The sequence below is a fragment of the Populus trichocarpa genome, chromosome 12 (assembly GCF_000002775.5).
Source record: "Populus trichocarpa isolate Nisqually-1 chromosome 12, P.trichocarpa_v4.1, whole genome shotgun sequence".
In the NCBI taxonomy this organism is placed as follows: domain Eukaryota; kingdom Viridiplantae; phylum Streptophyta; class Magnoliopsida; order Malpighiales; family Salicaceae; genus Populus; species Populus trichocarpa.
Window position 1 is genome coordinate 6,407,639 of NC_037296.2, and position 18,089 is coordinate 6,425,727.

At 31.3% G+C, this 18,089-nt stretch overlaps 1 non-coding gene across 1 annotated transcript; it reads right to left on the minus strand.

Annotated features, from left to right (window-relative positions):
- Positions 1-14,816: 14,816 nt before the first annotated feature.
- Positions 14,817-14,888, minus strand: TRNAT-CGU (transfer RNA threonine (anticodon CGU)). Its single transcript has one exon. It is a non-coding gene; the product is annotated as a tRNA-Thr (tRNA).
- Positions 14,889-18,089: the final 3,201 nt, after the last annotated feature.

Below are 18,089 nucleotides of genomic sequence, written 5' to 3' on the forward strand. Positions count from 1 at the left end.
GTCTAAAATTGTAATACCTTTCACATCATAAGAAATAAAAGGCATAACATTCTATTTATAGAGAAATTTAAAAACCTATAAATGGTAAAGTATCAATTTTCCCCTTAAATAATATGACATATATTATTTTAAGTTACTTTTAGAAATTTATTCAATCAAGTCCTTACTTGATTATTTATAGGTCTAGAATTGTAATATCTTATATTACTTACATTATAGTCCTCAATTTCTAAAATTTATTTACAATCAAGTCACACTTGATTAATCATCCCATTTTAATTTCTAACCAATGGTTCTTATGCATGTGACTTATTAGATTTCTTAATAAGTTGACCTAAATATAAATCACTATCCTAAATAAAAATAATTAAATAATTAATTTATTATCAATTCAATAATTGATTGATTTATATTTGAAGATCAAATACAATGTCTAACAATCTGTCATGATCCCCAAAATATTATGAAAGTCATAAGTGATTTGACTAAACTTTTTAGTGACTAGTTTGTCAATGTAATTAATATCCATTCATCAAGAATGTGCTGATTTAAACAATATAGCATGGAGTATATCTGCTTTGTTAAATCATGTTAGTTCTCAACATTATAGTTATTGATTCTTTAAATAAGATTTTGAAACTCTTTTCAAAACTCATTCTACCTTGACCAAGGATTTCATAATCAATACTATTTGAGAACACATGTAACATTTTTTCCTAATTCATCTAGGGTGATGAATCCCCTCTTTTGATTACTTAAATACCTTCATATAATTCATGTTATATCCAATATTTGTCCATTTGTTACCTTTGATTAGGACAACATATAGCAAGATCAAAATATTACACTCCCTATATAAGATAACTTAGTGATCTTAAGTTTAAGGATCACTTACACAACCATCACGTGAGTCTTTCCATAGACACAACGATCTCTCTATATGAAATTTTGATACGGGTCAGATTAGTGTACATGTCATCTGACAAGAACCTACATATTAGTTTCAGATATCCCTCATATCTCAGCTTATGAGAACAACTGCTTCTTTTCATAAAGAAAATAACATAATATGTATCAGTCTTAATAACTCTAATTAATGTTCAGTTTTAATAGAGTATTAACCATAAACATTTAAAAACAATGTTTTGATGCAATATAAATCTCATAATTATAACAACTTTATAATTTTCTTTGCAAAGCATTTTTGTTCCATGGATTTTATCTTTACTCTATATTCATTAATCAAATATTAAATTTAATAATAAAATACTTAATGAATATTAAAGATAAATAAGCCTTTATTAATAAATTAAATGTATTTACATAAACAAAGTCAATGCCACGTGTAACCAACCGATTGGCAACAAGGCATATACACTAACAATAATGGACTATAAAAATGGAATGAATTAAGTATTAATAATATAATATAATTGATTGTAAAACTTTTGATATTGTTAGAGTTTTCAGCATAGAATTTTCACTATATGTTTTCTTTTAAAAACAAAATAGTTAGGTGAAGAAACTTTTTTCTTAACAATTATATATGCACGTGTGTGTGGACTTTGTACATATGTCAAATAATATAATTGATTGCACAATCTTTAATTTCATTGACTATACCGATTAGAATTTTCATAAAATTCTCTTAAGGAAAAATTAATTAGGCAAAGAAATTTTTAATAATTATATATATTTATGACATAAATGAAATTCTTGATATGCTAATTCTATTATCATGGAATATAACGAGTATCATACATGGATTTATTATTAAAAGAAAAAAAATAGGAATACATAGACCAATCAAATAAAAATTATATATAGTAAATAATTGTATATTTAAAAACCCAAAAAAATCAATAAGTATGCGATGAATTTTGTTCTGCGATAACTTTCTTAATAAGGAAATAGTTAAGCTAAACATATTTGTTTGTTTTTTGCAATTTAAGCAATAAAATTTTAAGCACTCAATAAAGAAACCAAACTTGTTTTCTTTTCTTTTTTGTTTAACGAACGTTGGATTAATAAAAAATATTTAAGATGGTAGTTTGTGTATCAGTTCATGCAACAACGGGTTCATGTTAGCATGAATGTGCATGGATGATGGGTTGTCCAAGTTAGGCATAAAACATAGCAATTTTGACATCATGGGTTTGATAGTTACACAATAGTATTGTTGGTGATAGTTATAATAGAATAATTGGTGATTATGATAGTTTTGAGCATGACTAGTTATGGGAAAACATGGCCAAATCATGGTAACAAGGGTAGACTAACATGGGTCATAGTTAGGAATATTTTTTATGTCACTAAGTTCATAGGAACATGGGAGCAAACTACCACTAACTTGCTGGAAGAGAATACCACTATGTTAACAGAGAATATCGGGGCAAACTGCCTAAGTAATGTTGGAAAGGGGAAAGGTTTCCTTTGTAACTTCTATGTAATAGCTTTATAAATATGTTATAATTAATGTTCTTTTGTGTAGTATGCAAGCTTGATGCAAGTTTTGTGCATATCACACACATACAGATTCTTTTATATTCGTTTGTTAAGAATTAATAAAAGGTTTGGAAAGAGTTCTTATAAATCATGTTGTGTGCTTTTCTTCTTTTTTACTTATGTGTTTCTGCTTGCTTATGACTTATGAGAGTGGGAAAAACCTCTTAGATATGGGAAGCACTAGGGGTGATCATTTTTCGATTCGGTTCGGTTTTTATCAAAAAGAGTAACCAAACTGAAATTGTTTTTTCAAAAAAAAACTAGAACCTGTTCAAACCGACCGGTTTTTGTTTGGTTTTTTAGGACAAAACCCAGTTCAAACTGGTTTGGCTCGGTTTTTTCATTTTGGCTCGGTTTTTTGTCGGTTTTGCTTGGTTTTTTTCGGTTCGATTTTTTTGATTTTAGACTTATAAAACCGAAACCGAACCGAACCGGCTAGTTTTTTCAAAATTTTAATCGGTTTAATCGGTTTTTTTTTCACGGTTCGGTTTTTTCAGTTATTTTTTTTTCGATTTTCTCGGTTTTCTCGGTTTTTTGATTTTTTTGCTCACCCCTAGGAAGCACTTAGTTATAAGCATCACATGAGTGAAAATGTAAGGAAATGTTGAGTTTAGCAGGATAAGGTTGCTACATAGGGGCTAGAATTTTGAGAAAAAACTATGTTCCTGTGACAAGTGGTATTAGAGCATGGTTATAATTTGGACAAGCCTGTGGAAGCCATTATGGGATAGTTTATGAATCTAGTGGCTTGACTTCACATACATCAAGTATAAAGGCAATTCAAGAAATATTGGTGCACCTAGAGGGTTTAATAAAGCCAATTCCTCAACATAAGGATTTTTCATTAAATGACTTATTAGAGTTGGCTATGGATATCACTAAAAATTCTATTGGACAATATGTCAAACTTATGACAGATATAAGCTAAAATTTATAGGCTATCGAGGAAGAGGTGGCTTTCTTAAAGAGGGCAGTAACAAACATTATGGGCATTGTTGGCTTTTCCAAGCCTAAAGTTCAAGAATTGAAACCATTCAGTGGGGCTATGAGTTTTAAAGAGTTGAAAAACTTTATGTGGAACTTGGAACATTATTTCAATGTGGTTAAAATCAATTTGGACGCATAAGTGGACATTGTAATGATGTATTTGATAAGTGACATAAAGTTATGGGAGCGAACAAGGTCCAGAGAGGATTTGAATCATATATGTCTCAAAGTTGAGATATAGAAACGTTTGAAACAGAAATTGAAAGAACAATCTCCACCCAAAAAACATATCCTAGATTACGAGAGAAGACTTGAAAAGTTGAGGCATGATGGGTTGGTGCAAGAGTTTGTGAAGAAATTAAGCTCTTTGATTTTAGATATAGACAATATGTACAAGGAGGATAGATTATTCAATTTTTTTATCAAGATTTTAGCCATAGGTGTAAATGGAGTTGAGGAGGCAGATTTCAAATTTGTCTTTTGTTATCATTATCACTAACGGATTTATAGATTTTAATATAGGGGCTAATGAGGATAATGCTAGTGCTTCTAAAGTTTCATTAAAGTCTAAAGACATGGAAGTGACAAAGAAAAAGGAAGAAATTTAGTAGGGATAAACCTAAGCATAATGCTGGTAACGAAAAGACAAAACAAAAAATGAAAGCTAAGGGTTCAAAGTCGAGTTTTTGCATGAAAAGAATCACTTTGTGAGGGATTGACCAAAAAAGGACAACTCAATATTGATTCGATGGAGAAAAGTGTTAAGGAAATGACATATATAAATATTATGTGTATACTTGATGGTTGAGTCAAAAATTCAGTCGTCAAGGGGTCAATATAATTGATAAGAGATGTGGCTAAGCCATGCTCCTTTAGGTGGGACAAAATTATAAGTTTTTTACTTCTTAATAATGCATTATTTAGTGTAAAGAATTTGACAGGTGAGTTTGAGGTTTGATTGAGAAGCTAAACTTATTGATGAAGAGTTGGCTTTGTGGGTTTCTTTTATAATGAGGCATAAGAGAATATGTGTCTATCATGTGTATCTTGACAATGGAATGTTCGAGGTGATGGAAACAAATAGAGTGCCTTTGTTAGGTTATCATGTTGTTGATTTTCGAAGGCTGAAACATGCGACAAGGGTTCAAATAACAAGGTTGTTGCCAATGAAATCTTATGGGTGTGATGAAGTGTCTTAGGTATGATAATAACTTATGGAGAATCATGTTACGTGGATTTGATGATGGAATTTTATTTGCTAATGTGTTTTGGTAGGTTAAGGATTTTTTGCCTTTGGGATTGACCGAAAAGACTTTGATATAAGATGATGTTAATTACCAAAATTATGGTCTTATTTTTATAGCTATAGGTTGCATATTGGGTTTAGAAGTTGGGTGAATTTATAGGGGTTCATTGCAACATAGAAAGAGTGGAATCCTTGGGGAATGTTGCAATGTCGCGGTCACACAAATTAATTACCCTAGCTTCAAACACAACACATAAAATAGTATAGAGCAAGCAAGGGGTCGATCCCACGAGGAAGATTCAAGTCAGATTTTTATGCTAGATGATATGCAATTTTGGGGGGGTTTGGATGTTATCTAAGCTAAAGCAAAAGAAAACAGAAAACTATCAAACGAAATTTAATAAAATCAGAAAATTATCAAGAGAACAAACCTTGGTCACAAGCACACATCCACCTACAGAAATCAGAACTGATCATGGAAACGAAACATCAATTTATATTCTGAATATTTATCTTTTCTTAACATTGGTTAGTTAACGGATCCGCCGTATAACTAACCCTAACCATCAAACAACCACAGTGTCCGCACTAGTAATTTAATTCATGGCAGCCTTAAGAACTAGATAAGTTGATTAATCAAGAAAACATAACTGTCTGCAGTCTATGTTTGATTTGATTTAATGTTCTCCCTAAGATTAATAACGTAGATCCGCCATAATTATTAAACTCAGTTGCTTCACAAATTCATATACCACAACTCCGGTTTTGATATCAAACTTAGCAATAGATTGTCTACAATAATAACTTAGAGTCCGCTCTAGCAATTAAAATAAACAATCATAGGAAAATAAGCATAGGAGAACAAACATATTCATCATATAAACTAAAAAGAAAAGGTAAAATAAATCTCACAGTTCTTGAAATCCGAAGGTTTCCAGTGTCCTTGCAACCAAGAAAAAGTGTTTAGCCTTGCATGTTTGTTGAACAACTAATCAAAAAGAAGGAAGAATGCATAATTTCGAGTTTCTTAGAGGAGGGGGGGCGTTTTTCTCCTCTTGGCTGGCTGCCCCCCTTCTTTTCTCTCATTCTTTTTATATCTTAGGAAACCCTAGGTCTCTATTTTACAAAATAGTCCTCCATTAAGTAGACTGTTTACATTTAAGTACTTCAATAACTATTTTCCTAAAAAAGGAGAAATAGCCTTGCATGAAATCTTCAAGCTTCGACTTAGAGGAGCTAAATTGCTGAAATAAAAACTTGGATATCGGTTTAGATGCTTCGGAATGTAATTTGGACTCGTTTCTTCACAAAACCTGTTTGCTGGCAGAATTCAGATGTCATCTTTGAAAAATCATATCTCCCTCATATGACATCTGTTTTGGCTGAAATTTGGAGCTGTTCTAGACCTTTGAGTCATGAATCCAAAAAAATTGAGTTTGAATCAATTGGATTTCTGTAGCTCCAGATATTCAATTTGGAATGGTCGAAGGTCAACACTGGCAGATTGCGAGATTTGACTTTGAAGGCTGCGATTTCCATGCTCTTCCTTATTTTATTTTCTTGCCTTAGATTTCCAGAAAGGTATGGATGTTAGCTTTTTAATTCCACTGGAATCACTTCATTTCAACCTCTAGAGCTCACGCTCTGCACAAAACATCGATTGAAGGTCAAATCTGCCAATTATCTCCAATTTACTCCTTTTTGCATCTTTCATCCAAAAGTGCCTTCAAAACATAAAACAAAGAATATCAAGGCATTTTATATATAAAAAATAGGCAAAACACTAGTTAAATGTGGGTGAAACTATTGAATAATATGGTTGCATCAAATACCCCCACACTTAGCTCTTGCTCGTCCTCGAGAAAGGATAGGTAAAATCAAATTGAAGTTAAATTAAATGAAATCACTATGACTAATCTTCTAATCTCCCATCAATATCCAAGAATATATGCATTATAAACAAGAACACAATTAAGAAGGATAAAGAGTATAAATTTTCATGAATTTATTTATATGCAAACTTCAAAATTCAATTAATCGTCGAGATTTAAATGAAATCTATGCCATGCCAAAGTGATAGGTCCTCTCATTGATATACACTCCAACACTCACGTGTTTAGGGCTTATGTGTTTAAATCTCTCAAATTCAATCAATGAATATGTTCTACCATAAGCTTGCTCTTCAATCTCATCTCCATTAATAACATATTACAAACAATGCATGAATCAAAAGGTCTTATTTTCTGGTTGTAATGGGGCTAAGGTAAAGGATGAGGTAAAAGAGAGTAAAAGAAAAGGTTCAAACCAAAGAAAGTAGAGCATTCTGAAAAATGATATTTCAAACAAGATATTCCATCAAAGCACATAAATTTTCCATCTTTAATCACCAATGCTTAACTTCTTTTGATTTCAAGCTTTTTCAATATAAAATCTTAAGAACATAAAGGAACACTTTTTTCTTTTTCTTTTTCTTTTTCTTTTCTTTTTTATTCTTTCCTTTTTTTTTTTTTTACCTTTGGCAACTTTGCCCATAAGCACATAAATTTTCCATCTTTAATCACCAATGCTTAACTTCTTTTGATTTCAAGCTTTTTCAATATAAAATCTTAAGAACATAAAGGAACACTTTTTTCTTTTTCTTTTTCTTTTTCTTTTTTCTTTTTTTTTCTTTCCTTTTTTTTTTTTTTTACCTTTGGCAACTTTGCCCATCTTTTCATCAAACATCACTTCTTCTTTCTTTTCACATAATTTCCAACCATAATTCCATGAGATATCATAAGTATATGCTCTACTAATCCTTGGCCAGGGGAAAAGGAAAACATATAAAAAGTTAAGGCTTATACATGGATAAAGCAAAGAAAAGATAAACAAGCTCAAAAGGGGCTCACTAAGGATAATATGCTTTAGGTTGGCTTTTTGGCTCAAGTGGTTAAAATTCCTAATGCTTTTATCATCTTCATGTATATATGTAATATGAATGTAATCTCAACAAGATATGAAGCAAGTTCTAAAGATACATATCATTGAAAAAAGACACAATAAAAGAATATAATGTTGAAGGCTCAAAAGCTTGCATTGGTATAACACTATAAAGTCAACATGGCATATTCTCAAAGTCAATCCCTAAACTAATTAAACCTTAAAACTTGCATGCACACTCCTTCATTTGATTTATATCTTCATCTATCTCAACTAATTCTCATACATAATACTCATATTCTCAAAAACCAATGGGAGTTCAAAAGATCAAACATAATTATTATTTTTTGAAAAATAACAAAGAAAACCAAAATTAGAAAACCAACATTCTCCCAATACCCCCACACTTAAAACACAACATTGTCCTCAATGTTGAAATAAAAGAAAAGGAATATTGGAGAATGACAAAAATAAAGTAAAATGCGAAAAATAAAAGATAATGGGAAAAAGAAAGCAAATCTGTTTTTTTTTTATGCTGGGTTGCCTCCCAGTAAGCGCTTTTGTTTTATGTCATTGGCTCGACATGTTGCATGCTCATTCGTCATTGATTGGTTCAGCTAACTCCACAGAAGCGGTGAGTTCTGTCGTCCAACCTTCATAGAAAGGTTTCAAGCGATGTCCATTGACCTTGAGTACTTTGTTGGTTTCTAAACTTGTAATTTCAACTGCACCATAAGGAAAAACATTAGAAACAACAAAGGGTCCAATCCAACGAGAGCGCAACTTTCCAGGAAAAAGTTTCAAACACGAATGATAAAGAAGAACTTTGTCTCCAACATTAAACTCTTTTCTTGTAATCCTTCGGTCATGGAGACTCTTAGTCTTTTCTTTGTAAATCCTTGCATTCTCATAAGTATCATTTTGTATTTCTTCCAAGATAATTCCAATCTTTTGGGGCACTAAAAGGATAGGCGCCACCCATTCACTGTCCATGATGGGGTGAATGACTCCTGTATCATGGGGAACAGTTTGCAAAGCTTGCAAAGCCAATGTTGATTCATGCACGTTTTGGGAAACACATATATGCCTCTCCATCTCTTCTATCTTGGTAAAATCATAGCCATAGCTCAAAGCTACGCTTAATCCATCCTCACTATCAAAATCACAAACTTGCTGCACACACTTATCAACTTGGTCATAACATGTGATAGAATAAACATTGTTATAAGGATATGTCATTGCATCATGAAAATTAAATTCAATTTTTTCATCTTCTACCTCCATAGATAAAGTATCCTTACCACAATCAATTTTTGTATTGGCAGTTTTCAAGAATGGTCTCCCAAACAATATAGGAGCGTTGTATGATGAATCACAAGAATCATGTTCTATATCAAGAACATAAAAGTCACATGGAATGACCAAACTATCAATCTTGACTAGGACATTTTATATCACACCAAGTGGGTAAACAAAACTACGATCCACAAGTTGTATTACAATGCTAGTTTTATTCAAAGGCTCAAGACTAAGAGAATCATAAACATGTTTAGGCATAACACTAATGGATGCACCTAAATCGCACAAGGCCCTTTTGAAACCAGCATTACCAATAACACATGGTATAGTAAACACACCTGGGTCTTTTTGCTTCAAAGGCATATTCTTTTGAACAATAGCAGATACAACTTCACCCACACTTACCATTTCATGACCTTTTAGTTTGAAAGCTCTCTTGGTAGTACACAACTCCTTCAAGAATTTGGCATACTTGGGAATTTGCTTGATAGCATCAAGCAAAGGAATGTTGAGTTCAACTTTCTTGAAAACCTCTAAAATCTCTTTTTCTTTGTCCTCTTTCTTTGACCTGGAAGAACTCACAGGAAAAGGTGGAATTGTTTTAAAACTGGAATTCATTGAGTGAGGAGTTACCTTTGGAGTGTTGGTCGATGTTTTAGTTTGTGGAGGAGGAGGATGTTCCTTCTTTGTACTCAATTCGGTTTCTATCTCTTCTTCTTCCTCCATCTCAATTTGTTTCGACCTTTTCTCTTCAAATTCTTTCCCACTTCGCAGCATGATCACACTAACATTCTCTATTGGATTCAATGCTTGGGAGGGCAATTTTCCATTCATTTGTACTTCCAATTTCCCCACACTTGAAGCTACTTGCCCCATTTGCTTCTCCAAGTTGTGAATACTTGACCTTGTTTCCTGTTGAAAAGACATGACATTTTGTTGCAAGGTCACAGTGTTAGAAGCCAAAGTTTTCATCATCTCACGAAGATCATCACTGGATGACGACCCCATAACATTGGAGTTTGTGAATGGAGGGGGTTGTCTTGCTTGATAATTCTGTTGGGGCTGAAATCCATGGGGATGGAACTGTCGGCCTTGATTGCCTTGTTGAGGTGGGTTCCCATAACATAAGTTTGGATGATCTCTCCATCCAGGATTGTACGCGTTGGAAAAGGGATCATATTTACACTGGGACTGTCCGTTGAATCCTTCATCAACTGCATGAACCTGTTCAATGTAATCTTCTTGCATTGTTGGGCACATATCTGAGGTATGTCCTTGTAAGGAACATATGCTACAAACTTTCACTTGCTGTACATTTCCACAAGCCAAAGAACGCACAAGAGAAGTAAGATCATTAACTTTATTTTCAAGGTTAGAAATACTTACCTCATTTACTCGTTTGTTTACGAAGTCTCCACGTGTGCCAAATTGTTTCGAGTTGGCTACCATGTTTGAGATTAATTGGCATGCAGCCTCGGGTGTCTTATCTACCAATGCCCCTCCACTTGCAGCATCAATGATACTACGGTCAGTAGACATCAATCCTTTATAGAAATATTGAATGAGCAGCTGATTGGGTATTTGATGATGAGGGCATTGAATGCACAGTTGCTCAAATCTTTCCCAATACTCGGAAAGTGTCTCTCCATGAGATTGTCGAATCCCACATATTTCTTTCCTTATGTTGGCAACTCGAGATGCTGGGAAATACTTTTCAAGGAAAATCTTCTTCATGGCATTCCAAGTTCCAATGGAACCTAGGAAGAATAGAGAAAAATCATGCCTTTGCTGCCCCTTTCAAAGAGAAAGGGAAAGTTTTCAACTTAACTTGTTCTTCATCAACTCCATTCGGTTTCATGCCAACACAAACCATATGGAACTCCTTGAGATGAGTATGAGGATCTTCTCCTGCAAGACCATTGAATGTTGGTAACAAATGTATAAAACCAGATTTGAGCTCAAAGTTTACATTATTGTCAATGTTTATGCACAATGGTTGATTTTCCACGTTAGGAGCAGCAAGCTCCTTAAGTGTTTGTTGTCGTGCAACCGCCATGATGTTGAGGCGAGCTTCCTTTCTTAACCTCTCCGGCAACGGCGCCAAAATTTGTTGCGATGTCGCAGTCGCACAAATTAATTACCCTAGCTTCAAACACAACACACAAAATAGTATAGAGCAAGCAAGGGGTCGATCCCACGGGGAAGATTCAAGTCAGATTTTTATGCTAGATGATATGCAATTTTGGGGGGGGGGTTGGATGTTATCTAGGCTAAAGCAAAAGAAAATAGAAAACTATCAAACGAAATTTAATAAAATCAGAAAATTATCAAGAGAACAAACCTTGATCACAAGCACACATCCACCTACAGAAATCAGAACTGATCATGGAAACGAAACATCAATTTATATTCTGAATATTTATCTTTTTTAACATTGGTTAGTTAACGGATCCGCCGTATAACTAACCCTAACCATCAAACAACCACAGTGTCCGCACTAGTAATTTAATTCAATGGCAGCCTTAAGAACTAGATAAGTTGATTAATCAAGAAAACATAACTGTCTGCAGTCTATGTTTGATTTGATTGAATGTTCTCCCTAAGATTAATAACGTAGATCCGCCATAATTATTAAACTCATTTGCTTCACAAGTTCATATACCACAACTCCGGTTTTGATATCAAACTTAGCAATAGATTGTCTACAATAATAACTTAGAGTCCGCTCTAGCAATTAAAATAAACAATCATAGGAAAATAAGCATAGGAGAACAAACATATTCATCATATAAACTGAAAAGAAAAGGTAAAATAAATCTCACAGTTCTTGAAATCCGAAGGTTTCCGTGTCCTTGCAACCAAGAAAAAGTGTTTAGCCTTGCATGTTTGTTGAACAACTAATCAAAAAGAAGGAAGAATGTATAATTTCGAGTTTCTTAGAGGAGGGGGGGCGTTTTTCTCCTCTTGGCTGGCTGCCCCCCTTCTCTTCTCTCATTCTTTTTATATCTTAGGAAACCCTAGGTCTCTATTTTACAAAATAGTCCTCCATTAAGTAGACTGTTTACATTTAAGTACTTCAATAACTATTTTCCTAAAAAAGGAGAAATAGCCTTGCATGAAATCTTCAAGCTTCGACTTAGAGGAGCTAAATTGCTGAAATAAAAACTTGGATATCGGTTTAGATTCTTCGGAATGTAATTTGGACTCGTTTCTTCACGAAACCTGTTTGCTGGCAGAATTCAGATGTCATCTTTGAAAAATCATATCTCCCTCATATGACATCGGTTTTGGCTGAAATTTGGAGCGTTTATATACCTTTGAGTCATGAATCCAAACAAATTGAGTTTGCATCAATTGGATTTCTGTAGCTCCAGATATTCAATTTGGAATGGCCGAAGGTCAACACTGGCAGATTGCGAGATTTGACTTTGAAGGCTGCGATTTCCATGCTCTTCCTTATTTTCTTGCCTTATATGTATAGAAAGGTATGAATGTTAGCTTTTTAATGCCACTGGAATCACTTCATTTCAACCTCTAGAGCTCACGCTCTGCACAAAACATCGACTGAAGGTCAAATCTGCCAATTATCTCCAATTTACTCCTTTTTGCATCTTTCATCCAAAAGTTCCTTCAAAACATAAAACAAAGAATATCAAGGCATTTTATATATAAAACATAGGCAAAACACTAGTTAAATGTGGGTGAAACTATTAAATAATATGGTTGCATCAGGGAATTCTTAGGAAAAGTGTCCAACTTCATGAAAAAACTTGTGGTTGGATGGATTGGCATTCCCAAGGGAATTAGCATTGTTTGTGTGTGACTTGGAGGAGTTGCATACAAATTTTAGGACACATGACAACATGTGACAGTGGTGTTACATCTTTGTCTTTGTCTAAAGGAGATTATTGAGTTTGGCATTAAGGCTTTGGGTTTTCTCTCGAAGTTACTTTGTTTGGGTTTGACTCTATTAGATAACAAGAAGGATCCTATAAAGAATCCAAGTCAAAGATTTGGTTTGGAAACAATTTGGCAATAAGATTGTCAAATTTTATACTCATCGCAAAATTAAGGGGTTGAGTTGTAGATGAATTAGAGCATAATCAAAAGGCTTTTTATAAAGGGGGCATGTGTTTGTGATAGTGGACAGACATGGTACAAAGATAGTCCAAGTCTAGTTCGACAAGGACATTAGGTTTTTTTGGTAGGGGGATCAAATGTGCACAAGGTGCACAACAATAACAGATTTTCCAAACAAGGTCAGGGGGTGCTGGCAGCCATGTCAACAATGGCAAAAATTGGCAGGTAATTTATGTGATAATTTGTGTAGTAATGGATCATGCTAGCATAAAGGTGAGCATGAATGATAAATTGTCCAAGCCAGGAAGAAAACACATCCATTTCTAAAGCATGAGTTTGACAATTATACAACATTGTTATAGGTGGTAGTTATAGCAGAATAATGAATAATCATAGCAGTTACGAGCATGACTAGTTGTGGATCTTAGGAGAAAGACTGGAAAAACATGGGGCATGACTAGAAATTTTTTTATTGCCACTAACTTTATAGAAACATAGGGGCAAGCCATCTATTAACTTGATAGAAGAAAAGACCATCAGGTTCATTAAGAACATGAGGAAAAACTGTCTAAGCAAATAGCTCTATAAATATGTTGCAATGGCTTGTTGTGTAGTATGCAAGTTTTGTGCATAACATACACATACGAATTTGTATATATTCCTTTATTAAGAGTTAATAAAAGGTTGGGAAAAAGTTATTATAAATCGTGTTGTGTAATTTGCTTCTTTTCTACTTGGATGTTTTTGCTTGCTTTACAACTTGAGTGTGGAAGACATTTTAGTTGTAAACAAATACAAATGAAAAAAGATGATGAAAGATTGAGTCTAATAATAAAACTAGGATGTTGTATAGAAGCTAAAGTTTTGAGCAAAAAATTTATTCATGTGATAGTAACCATATCTTTTTTTATTTGGAATTTTGTTATTCTAATGTTTTTGTCTATAGAAATTGTTGTATTGTTTTTAACTAAAAGAAACTAACAATAAATGAATTGAAATTAAAAAAAAAATAGTTAAGCTAAATACACTTGTTTTTTGTTTTCTAATTTAAGCAAAATAAATATCAAGCACCACTATAATTATTTTTTTCCTTTTTTAACCTAAGTTGGATCGATAAAAATGATTTAAGATGTTAATCATTTATTTTTTGAATTTTATCACTCCATTGTTTTTTTTTTATTGGAATTGTTGTATTGTTTTAACTAAGCATATTTTCTTTTTTTATTGTATATATAGTTTTTTTTATGACTCAAGAACCTAATTTGTAAAGATAAAAATAAATTTAGGATTCTTTTTCTATATTTGAACCAATAAAAAATATTTAATAACTTGGTATATTTTTCTTACACGCGAACTAATCAAAGAAATTTTAATTCGTTTTAGCACATAAATAAATAAAAAGATTTTAATTATACGAATATTTTACTTGCAGACAAAAAAATCATTTTAGAATATCTATTTTGTGCTAAATAATTGCAACTAATCATATAATAATTAACTTATCAATTATTTTATTTTTCCTAATTAGTAGCCAGTACAATAACAACTAATTAAAAATAATTATTAAAAAACAAGAATAGAATATGTTCAAACAATTTGGTCCAAATAAAGTTGGGTTAGCGTTTTGATAATTGAATGAATGCTTTCTTTTTACAAAAAGATGAGATTATTTTGCTTCATTATGTCTACAGTCGAGACTTGAGAATTTATCTTGCATAAGTAGCCCACTTTTCTTCGGAAAACAGGCCCAAGCCCGAATTAAAACTCTACCAAAACAATTAGCCCCCGGCGAGGATCGAACTCGCGACCTTTCGCTTACGAAGCGAACGCACTACCACTATGCTACGGAGGCAGTTGTTTATTTATTGACACACATAATATATATATTAGTTACATGTACTTTCCTAAACATCTAAATTAATCAAGTCTATCATTTTTTAACCCAATTATCAATGTGCATATATATTCGTATACCCCCACCCCAAAGGGAAATTATCGGTTTTATTTTATTAGAATAATTATATGCAATGAAAATTTTACTTTTATTACGATTTTTCTTCTTTTACATCTTTACATTTTTGTAGCTTTTATTTTTTTTAGAATCTAATTGAAACCATATAGGTTTCACTTTTTGGCCTGTATTATGATGCAAGTTATATCTGTTTTAGCATAAAAAAATATTTAAACATTAAAAAGTTAAAAAAAAATTGATATATAATGAACAGAACACTTTTAAAATAATTAGATATTGACATTTTTTTAAAAAAAAATATTGAGATGGTGACAAATTGAATCAACTTGAGTCAACAATGGTTAACCTATGAAACTCGTGATCTAGAGTGTGAGATCGTGATAAAACTATGAAATTCGCATCGAAATAAATTAAAAATCTCAATCATAATGAACCAAATATCGAAGGCTGATAGAGAAAATAAATTAAATTAAAAAAACAAAAAAAAATAACTCGAGTAAACTTATATTGTAACACCCTTAGTTTAATTTATGTCATATTTATTGAAAAACATGTATTTGTTTTTTTTTACATCATCATCTCTATCTATCCTAACAACACTTTAAATTTATTATTATTATTATTATCAACACTTTAAGAAAAAAATTGTCTTTTTTGGAAAAAAAATCCATTCCACACATAAAATTAACTTCTAATTAACCCTAATAACAATAAAACATATAATCAAACAACTATAATTGTTCTAATGAACACTCCAATACCATTGTTCTAATGAACACTCCAATACCATTGTTGGGTTTCCTGAATATCATACATGCAGAGAAAATAATAATAATAAAATTATTCAAGAGTTCTAGGATCCTGTTAGACAGATCTAGAATTGTTAAGGGATTTATTACCTAAGTATCTAATCTTCTTCGGCTTCGAATAATTCTTTAAAGGTTGGGTGGGCAAATCACAAGTCATCTAATTGTCCGACTTTCAACGGTAATCCACACGAACCACTAGTGAGAAATCTCTTAAATTCATGTTTAGAAAAAAAGGGATAGTTATGCCTAGAGTGCTAGTTCTCTATTATGTGACTTATGTAGTTTTTTTGTTTAATAGACAATCCCATTAAAAAAATAAAATACAACTTAATATTTATAGGTAAATATGAAAAACCATATAAATTGATAAAATATTAATTTGCCCATTGAATAATATCCATATATTAATTCAGAATAATTTTAGAAATTAGCCTAATCAAGTCCTTATTTGATTTTTCTAGATTTAGAAATATAATCCATGTATTAATTATATTCTAGTTCTTAATTTCTAAAATATATTTTAATAAAGTTATACTCAATTAAATCATTCCAGTTTAATTTCTGACTAATGATTCTTAATGTGTGTGACCCTTTAAGTTTATAATATGTTGGTCCAAATATAAATTATAATTATAATTAAATAGAATTAAATATATTAAACAATTTAATTTATTATCAATTCAACAATTGATTAATTTATATTTAAAGATCAGGTGTATTGTTTAGCAACGTGTTATGATCCCTCAAATATTAGAAAAGTCATTAATGATTTAATTTAACCTTTTAGTGACATGTTTCTCGGTGTAATTAATATTATTTCATCAATAATGTCCCGATTTAACACTAAAGCATGAAGTATGTCTGCCATGTTAAATCATGTTTGTTTTTTATATAATAATCATTGATCGTTTAAATAAAATTTGAAACTCTTTTCAAATCTCATTCCACCTTAGCCAATGATATTTCAATCAATACTATTTGAGAACATATGAAATATTTTCCTTATTTCAGGTGATGAATCATCTCTTAATTACTCAAGTACCTTCATGTAGTTCATGTTGTACCTAGTGTCTGTCCCTTCGTCACCTCGATTAAAATAACATGTAACATAATGAAAGCATAACATTTTATATATAAGATAACTTAGTGATCTTAAGTCTAAAGATCACTTACACAATCATCACATGAGTCTTTCCATAGACATAAATGATCTCTCCATATGAAGTTCTAATTTGAGTCAGTTCAGTGTACATATCTTATAACAAGCATCTACATTTCTAAGTATCTCTTATACCTCAGCTTATGAAAACAATCGTTTTCTTTTCATAAAGGAAAAGAACATAATATGTACTAGTCTTTACAGCTCTAATAAATATTTAAAATTTAAGAAAGCATCGACCAAAAACATTTTATGAACATTGCTTTGAAGCAATAAGAATCCTATAATTATAACAACTTTATAATTTTCTTTGCAAAATATTTTTATTCTATGTACTTTATCTTTAATCTAGATTCATAAATCAAACATTATATTTATTAATATAATAATATATGAATATTAAAGGCAAATTAAACATTTATTAATAATAAATATGCATTTATATGAATATAATAATATCATGTGTAATCAACCGATTGACTACATGTCATATCAAATTAGCATAACATTCTCTATATAAGGTAACTTAGTGATTTCAAGTTGAAGAATCATTTACATAATTATCACGTGATCTTTTTTATAGATACAAATGATCTCTCTTTATAGAATTTTCATATGGATCAGTTCAGTATACATGTTATCTAACAATTACCAATATATTAATTCTAAGTATTCCCCATACCTAAACTTATAAGAAAAATTGCTTATTTTCATAAAAAAATAATATATATAAGTTTTAACAACTCTAATTAATGTTCAATCTTAATAGAGTATTAATTAGGAATATTTAAGAACAATGCTTACATATAATAAGAATTTTATAATTTTTTTAACAAAATATTTTTGTCCCAATAACTTTATATTACTATAAATTTATTAATTAAATATTAATAAATATTAAAAAATAATTATTTTATTAAAATTAAATATATTTACATAAACAAAATTAATATCATATATAATCAATAAAACATACACCCTTACACTTACTGTGGCCGTGGACACCTGCATCGTTCAACAGTAAAAAAAGAAGAAGAAGAGTCAATTCAAGTACTTTTAACGACCGGTAAAGTAGACGTAAAAGTGTCTTCTCAAGGCTCTTCAGAAAAATAA